This window comes from Humulus lupulus, chromosome 6 (assembly GCF_963169125.1).
Source record: "Humulus lupulus chromosome 6, drHumLupu1.1, whole genome shotgun sequence".
Lineage (NCBI taxonomy): Eukaryota > Viridiplantae > Streptophyta > Magnoliopsida > Rosales > Cannabaceae > Humulus > Humulus lupulus.
The window spans coordinates 167,532,066-167,540,712 of NC_084798.1; the positions used below are offsets into that span (position 1 = coordinate 167,532,066).

Genomic DNA, 8,647 nt, shown 5'->3' on the forward strand with positions numbered 1-8,647 from the left:
GTGCTAATAATATCATTAACGCGATTGCTATGGTTGATGATAGAGAGAGAGCCATAAGGGAGTATGCTGCCCCCATGTTCAATGAGCTCAATTCAGGCATTGTTAGTCCTGAATTAAGCACCCCAATTCGAGTTAAAGCCCGTGATGTTCCAAATTTTGCAAACAGTGAGTCAATTTAGTGGGCTGCCTACTTAGGATCCTCATCTTCATCTTCGTTCATTTTTGGAGGTGAGCGATTCTTTCAAGATACAAGGAGTGAGTGATGAGGCCCTAAGGTTGAAATTGCTCCCTTTCTCTTTGAGGGATCGAGCTAGAGCTTGGCTCAACACACTTCCTCAAGACTCGGTGACTACATGGAATGAGTTGGCTAAAAAATTATTGTTGAAGTACTTTCCTCCTACCAAAAATGCCAAGTTTCGCAATGAAATCATGTCTTTTCAGCACCTGGAAGATGAATCCTTTTGTGAAGCTTGTGAGAGATTTAAAGAGTTATTGAGAAAGTGCCCACACAAGGGGATTTCGCATTGTATACAAATGGAAACAGTCTATAATGGGCTCAATTCTTCCACTGACATGGTGTTGGATGCTTCAGCTAATGGGGCTATTCTCTCTAAGTCTTACAATGAAGCCTATGAGATTTTGGAAAGGATTGCTAGCAACAATTACCAATGGTCCAATGCTAGAGCCTCAACAAGTCGAAAAGTAGCTGGTATACTTGAAGTGGATGCATTGACAACTTTGACCGCTCAAGTTTCATCAATGACTAACCCTCTCAAGAACATGAGTTAGGGCAGAATGGTACAACCAGTTTCTATGGAACAAGTTTCTGATGTGTCTTGTGTTTATTGTGGAGATGGGCACACATTTGAGAGTCGTCCTTCGAATCCCACTTCAGTTTGTTATGTGGGGAATCAAAGTGCAAACCTTAATAACCCATATTCAAACTCTTATAATCCGGGGTGGAGGCAGCATCCAAATTTCTCATTGGGAGGGGGGGGGGGGGGGGGGTCAAGGAGCTAGTTCAAGCGGAGCACCAATGCAAAACAAGCGTACATATCCACCGGGGTTTTCTCAACAACCACCAAGAGCTCAACCACCTCCTCCTCAAGTGTCTCAATCAAGATCGTTGTAGAGTTTAATGAAAGAATATATGGCCAAGAATGATGTTGTGATTTAGAGCCAAGCGACATCCTTAAGGAACCTAGAGATTCAAATGGCGCAGCTAGCTAATGAGCTAAGGAATAGACCACAAGGCACCTTGCCTAGTGATACCAAGAATCCAAGGAGAGATGGTAAGGAGCATTGCAAGGTGGTTACCATGAGGAGTGGTAAAAAATTGGAGTTGACTGAGGATAATCCTAAGAACCAAAGTGAGCCCGCTTCAATCCAAAGTAATGTGGAAAAGGAAGAAATACTTGTGAGTTCGAAAATGTCAAATTCTGATCCTGAAGGAATTGCTGTAGCAATTCCTCAGCAAAATATAACAAAGAAGCCTATGACCAAGCCACCTCCACCATTTCCTCAGCGATTTCAAAAGCAGCAACAAGATGGTCAATTCCAAAGATTTTTAGATGTTTTGAAACAGCTTCACATCGATATACCGTTGGTGGAAGCTTTGGAACAAATCCCCAACTTTGTGAAGATTTTTAAGGACATTTTAACCAAGAAGAGGAGACTTGGAGAATTTGAAACGATGGCTTTGACTGAAGGTTGTAGTGCTATATTGAAGAATAAAATTCCTCCTGAATTGAAAGACCCGGACAACTTTACAATTCCTTGTTCTATCGATGGTAGAGCACTTTGTGACTTGGGGGCTAATATCAATTTGATGCCCATGTCGATCTTCAAGAAGTTGGGAATTGGAGAAGCAAGGCCAACCACAGTCACTTTGCAATTAGCGAATAAATCTATGGCACATCCGGAAGGCAAGATTGAAGATCTACTTGTGCAAATTGATAAATTCATTTTTCCAGCGGATTTCATTATTCTTGATTATGAAGCGGATAGAGATGTTCCAATAATTTTGGGAAGACCATTTCTATCAACTGGAAGGACTTTGATTGACATTCAAAAAGGAGATCTTACTATGAGAGTGAATGATCAACAAGTGACCTTTAATGTGTTCAACTCTATGAAGTTTCCAGATGAGATTTAGGAATGCTCTTCTTTGAGTGTGATTGATACTATAATGGCTGAAACATTGCTAAAAGAAACTTGTAAAGATTTATTGGGAGTAATTTCACTTGATGAGCTTTAAGAAATGAGTGAAGAGGAAGAGACCCAAGTTACATGTGTGGAATCGAAGCAGCCTTTTACTAAAGTGGGAAGGAATTTTTAGTCTCTAGAATTATGAGAGAGAAATTTCAAGCCTTCCAAACCATCTATTCAAGAACCACCAAAGTTGGAAATGAAACCTTTGCCTATTCATTTGAAGAATGCTTACTTGGGGTGTGAAGAGACTTTATCGGTGATTATTTCTACATTGTTGGGGGTTGAAAAAGAGAATATGCTGCTAGATGTGTTGAAGAAATACAAGAAGGCTATTGGTTGGACTATGGCTGATATAAAGGGTATAAGTCCCTCACTTTGTATACATAAGATTTTGCTGGAAGATTCATATAGCAATTCTGTTGAACAACAAAGAAGGCTGAATCCCATTATGAAGGAAGTGGTAAAGAAGGAAGTGATTAAGTGGCTTGATGCTGGTATTATATACCCAATCTCAGATAGTTCGTGGGTCAGCCCAGTCCAATGTGTTCCCAAGAAAGGGGAGTCACGGTGGTAGCTAATGACAACAATGAGTTGATTCCTACAAGGACGGTGACAGGTTGGCATGTTTGTATGGATTATCAGAAGCTAAATAAAGCAACAAGAAAAGATCATTTCCCGCTGCCTTTTATTGATCAAATGCTTGACAGACTAGCGGGAAAGAAGTATTATTGCTTTTTGGATGGGTATTCGGGCTACAATCAAATTTCTATTGCCCCTGAAGATCAAGGAAAAACTACGTTCACCTACCCATATGGGACATTTGCATTTAGGATGATGCCCTTTAGTTTATGCAATGCGCCCACTACATTTCAACGTTGCATGACAACTATTTTTTTAGATATGGTGGAGAAAACTCTTGAGGTGTTCATGGATGATTTTTTCAAATTTTGGTGAATCTTTAGCTCCTTGTTTGGCTAATCTTGAGAAAGTGTTAGAGAGCAGTGAAGAAATCAACTTCGTGCTTAATTGGGAAAAGTGCCATTTTATGGTGAAAGAAGGCATTGTATTGGGTCAACTGATTTCTAACAAGGGCATTGAGGTAGATAGAGCCAAGATTGATGTCATTGAGAAGTTGCCACCACCTACTTCAGTCAAGGGAATTAGAAGCTTTTTTGGGCAAACAGGCTTCTATAGGAGGTTTATAAAAGATTTTTCAAAGATCTCCAACCCCTTTGTTCCTTACTTGAACAAAATCGAGCATTACAGTTCACTAAGGAGTGTCAAGAAGCATTTGTGACTTTGAAGAAATCTCTTATCACCACACCCATCATTGTAGCTCAGGATTGGTCCCTTCCTTTTGAATTAATGTGCGATGCTAGTGACTTTGTTGTGGGTGCTATACTTGAGCAGCGAAAAGAGAAGGTGTTTCATTCCATTTATTATGCAAGCAAGACATTAGCTGATGCTCAGTTGAACTATAACACCACCGAGAAAGAAATTTTGGCGGTGGTGTTTGCTTTTGACAAGTTTAAAGCTTATCTTGTGGGGACTAAAGTGGTGGTGTACACTAATCATTCAGCGATCAAGTATCAAATAGCCAAGAAGGATGCTAAGCCAAGACTTATTCGATGGGTGCTTCTTCTTCAATAATTTGACTTGGAAATTCGGGATAGTAAAGGAACGGAGAACCAAGTGGCTTACCATATATCTAGACTTGAGGCTGGTAGTGAAAAGCAAGGTAAAGGGTTGATTAAAGAGACATTCCCCGATGAGCAATTGTTGGTTGTGAACCAAGTCACTACACCATGGTACGCTGATTTTTCCAACTATTTGGTGAATGGTCTACAACCACCTGATTTGAATAGGCAGCAGCTCAAGAAATTCTTTCATGATGTGAGATTTTATTATTGGGATGAGCCATATTTGTACAAGCAATGTCCAGATCGAATCATGAGGCGTTGTGTGCCTGAGGATGAAGTTTCGAGTATACTAGAGCATCGTCATTCAACTCCTTATGGTGGACATTTTGGTGGGCAAAGGACAACAGCTAAGGTTTTTCAATCAGGGTACGATCGGCCTTCTATTTTCAAGGATGCTCATGAATTTGCTAAAAGATGTGATCGATGCCAACATGTTGGCCATATTTCAGCAAGGAATGAAATTCATTTGAATTGCATCCTTGAAGTGGAATTGTTCGATGTTTGGGGAATCAACTTCATGGGGCCATTTCCACCATCATTCAAAAATTCGTATATCTTGGTGGTGGTTGACTATGTCTCTAAGTGGGTTGAAGCAGTGGAAAGTCCCACCAACAATTCCAAGGTGGTCATAAAGTTCTTACATAAGCATGTTTTCACCCGCTTTGGCACTCCAAGGGCGCTTATATGTGATGAAGGCACCCACTTTGTGAACAAGATTTTGGCAGCTTTGCTAGCTAAATATAGTGTGAAACACAAGATTGCTATAGCCTACCACCCTCAAACAAATGGTCAAGCGGAAATATCCAATAAAGAGATCAAAGGAATCCTAGAGAAAGTGGTGAATCCTAGTAGAAAAGATTGGTCTCAGCAATTGGATGATGCTCTTTGGACCTACAGAACGGCTTTCAAAACCCTTTTGGGAATGTCATCGTATCGTTTGGTTTTTGGGAAAACTTGCCATTTTCCCATTGAGTTGGAGCATAAAGCATATTGGGCCACTAAGAACTTGAATATGGATCTCCAAGCTGCTGGAGAAGCTCGTAAATTACAATTAAATGAGCTGGAAGAGATGAGGTTTTTCTCCTATGAAAATGCTAAGCTGTATAAAGAGAAAATGAAGAGGTGGCATGACCAGAAAATTCAAGCTCGAGTCTTTGAGAAGGGGCAGAAAATGTTACTCTTTAACTCGCGGTTAAAATTGTTTCCTGTAAAATTGAAGTCCCGCTGGTTAGGCCCATTCACCGTGGTGAAAGTTTATCCCTTTAGGGCAGTTGAAGTTCGCGAAGATCAATCTGGAAGAGAATTTAAAGTGAATGGGCAGTGCTTGAAACATTATTGGGTAGGTGAGGTCAACCGTGAGAAGACCCCTATCACTTTGGAGGATTTTTAAAGTAGTTGTTGTTTTGGGTTGTCGCGTGATTCCTCTACTATATATAAGACAACCAAAAAAGGTAGAAGTGTAAAATAATATGTATATTAAGAATATATATATGTAGTTTTTTTTCTAAGTTCTTTTAATTCTTTAGTTTTGTCAATTTCATTTCATGTGATTATGTTATTTTTGGAAGTGGTGTTACGTTTGTTCTTGTGTTTCAAGGGTTAAAAGGTGAAATTTTGGTATTCTGAAAGTAAGTTCTAGGTCTGATGGTTTTGTGCACTTTTTGCTTCAGCAATTAGAGAGCAAAAATTTCCGAAAAAAAAAGGGTTTCCGTCAAAAAATTTGCTGAGGCAAAATTGTGGCAATTTGGGCAGGCATGCCTGGGGTGTGGTTTCGTTCAAAAAAATATATAAATATATGTATATATTTATATATGCAACAAAATATATAAAATAACCTATACCCCCTAAAATTTAAAAGTTGTGCCCAAAGCCTGTTTGCCCCATTTCCTTCCATTAACACAACTGCTCTTCGATCCTTTCCACCCACAGCCACCTGAAAGAGAGAGAGAGATTCTCCCATCACCAAACTGCCCATCACACTCTATCCTAGGTGCGCAATTTCAAAGCACCCAAACGCAACCCACCACCCGCAAACCCAAGTGCATTTGCATTCGAGTGCCACTTCCAGGCGTGATTCCGCCTGTGCCGTCCAGCCGTCAAACCCTGTACTCCAAGATCCCAGCTGCCACACATGGTCAGATGCGACCCATCCACTCGGAACCCAGGCTCAGCTCCTTTTGTGTACCACACAGAGACATGTCTTCACCAGGCACCTAGCCCCGTCCACCCATACCTTCTCCTAAACCAACTTGGTGTCTAAGCGCCTCCAAGCTAGAGCCGAACATCAACCAAACCGAGCCTAGGCGCAGTCACTATCCGCCAACTCTGTGAGTTACACTGAGATTTTTTGAAATTTTGCATAGACTCATACACTCTATTCTCTGAAATTCCTCCTGGGTCACTGCTTCATTTTATTTTGCCTAGGTACTTTGTAATTGTGCCTCTGCCGTAGATTCTGCTGGGTGTGGGGGGGGGGGGGGGGGGGGGTTGTTATTTTGGTCTATTTCGGGTTCTGTTTGGGTGCTTATTGGATGCATTGAGCGAGTTGTTCCTCCACTATTACTGTTAGATTCTGTTTTGTTGTGGTATCCTTGTGCTTTGTGAGAATCTGTCCAATATTATGCCACATACTTCCTTAACTCCACAAATCAATGGCCACCAAAACAAGAGCTCAGAGAAGGAAATCCAAACCACCCTCTACCCCCACCACCAACAAAAAAGAGTGCCACTGTTCCAAGATCTACCCTACCACCAACCAAACAGATTACCTCTTTCCAATCACTACCCCACCACCATTGCCTTCACCAGCCACTGTCACTCACCCTACCACCAACACTACCAAACCATCAACCAAAACAACAACCATCCCCAAATCCAAAATGCCAACCAGACCCGCATCAGTCGCACCTCCACCCAAGACACAAAAGACCACCAGTACTAGAAAAGTTATGCCCAAGCCAAAACCTATTGCTGTACCAACCCCAAAGACCAAGAAAAATCCAATCCCTTCAATACCCTCTCGGAAATTTGTTTCTACTCAAGCCAAGGAGAAATATGAAGCCATTAAGAAAAAGAAATTGCTACCTGAAAAAGGGTTTTTTTCCTACTACTGTTGAGCTGCCATCCTTCATCAGTGGCATCATTGAGAAGCAAAATTGGGAAATCTTCTATCAAAAACCAGAGCCAGCTATCATTCCATTGGTGCGTGAGTTTTACACCAACATGGTGTCCTATGAGAATTCTGAAGTGGTCGTTAAAGGCAAGGTTGTTTCCTTTTCTGGTGATGCTATTGTTTCCTTTTGAGTGTGCTGTTTATAATGATATGGTAATGGCCCCTGCACCAGAAAATTTTGACAAGGCACTGCAGCTTGTTGCATCTCTAGGAGCTCAATGGTGTGTTTCTTCCAGTGGTGTGCGTACATTATTGCACACCTCTGTGTTACCTGAAGCTGGAGTGTGGTTACATTTCTTCAAATGTCATATGCTGCCTACCACACATGACACTACGATGTCCAAAGACTGGGTACATCTATTATATTGTATGTTGGCTGGGCTAAGTATCGATGTGGGCAAGCTGATCACAAGGCAAATTGTTAATTGTGCCAAAAAGAAAAAGGGCAAGTTATTATTTCCATCGCGCATCACTCAGTTGTGCATTCGAGTTGGGGTGCCTTATGAGTCCACTAAGGATGTACACTTTGAGCGCCATGACATTGATTTCCTCACTCCTGCTCTGAGTCGAGTGCCTGTATCTGAAGTTCGGCCATCCACCACGCCTTCACCAGCTACCCCCCTTGCTCCCATACTCGCCGACCTCCTTGCTAGCATCGGGAAATTATTGGGAGGATGGTGTCTCTTGAAACTCAGCGGCACACCTACTGGAAATAAGCCAAACAACGTAATGCAACATTAATAAAGTCCCTTCAGCGGAACTTCACCAGGCTGACTAATGGCTTTCCTGCATTCCCCAGCTCCAATTTGGAGAATTGGACCACTCCAGTTAACGACAACCATATTCCTTCGGATGCCAATTCCAAGGAATAGGTGCGGGGAGCCTCTTTAACCCAGCCTTTGTTCTGTACTTAATTTCTGTTTGATTTATCCTGTTGTTTTCTTTTATTAGTCTATTGTTTAGTTTTTGTTATGTTTTGTCCTGTTGTGCTTAGTGTCCTTGTTCTGTTGTTTGGTTGCTCTTTTGAGGATAATCTTTGTTTTTGTTAGTGTTTAACTAGGGGGCTCGATGATGATCTTGAAAAACTCCAAAAATATAATAAATCTAAGTTGAAGTTGAATATCTTTCTATAGACACTCAGTATTCCGCGCCCATAAAAGAACCAAGCCCCGCGTGCCCAAGGTCACACCCCAGCAGCATCGGCCTCACGTGGCCTTGCGTCCGAAGTAGCCTCGGCCTCGCGTCCGAACGAGGCCCCTGGTGCGCGCCCCGCCTCGCGTCCGAGCGAGGCCCCTGACGCGTGCCCCGCCTCGCGTCCGAGCGAGGCCCCTAATGCGCGCGCTCGCCTCGCGTCCGAGCGAGGCCCCTGGTGTGCACCCCGCCTCGCGTCCGAGCGAGGCCCCTGATGCGTGCGCCCGCCTCGAGTCCGAGAGAGCCCCTGCCTCGCGTCCGAGCGAGGCCCCTGGTGCGCGCCCCGCCTCGCGTCCGAGCGAGGCCCCTGATACGCGCGCTCGCTTCGCGTCCGAGCAAGGCCCCTGATGCGCGCGCCCGCCTCGCGAAGGGA

General features: G+C 42.9%; 1 non-coding gene across 1 annotated transcript; it reads right to left on the minus strand.

The window, feature by feature from the left end:
* Positions 1-411: 411 nt before the first annotated feature.
* Positions 412-518, minus strand: LOC133787639 (small nucleolar RNA R71). Its single transcript, XR_009872646.1, has one exon. It is a non-coding gene; the product is annotated as a small nucleolar RNA R71 (small nucleolar RNA).
* Between the last annotated feature and the right edge of the window lie 8,129 nt (positions 519-8,647).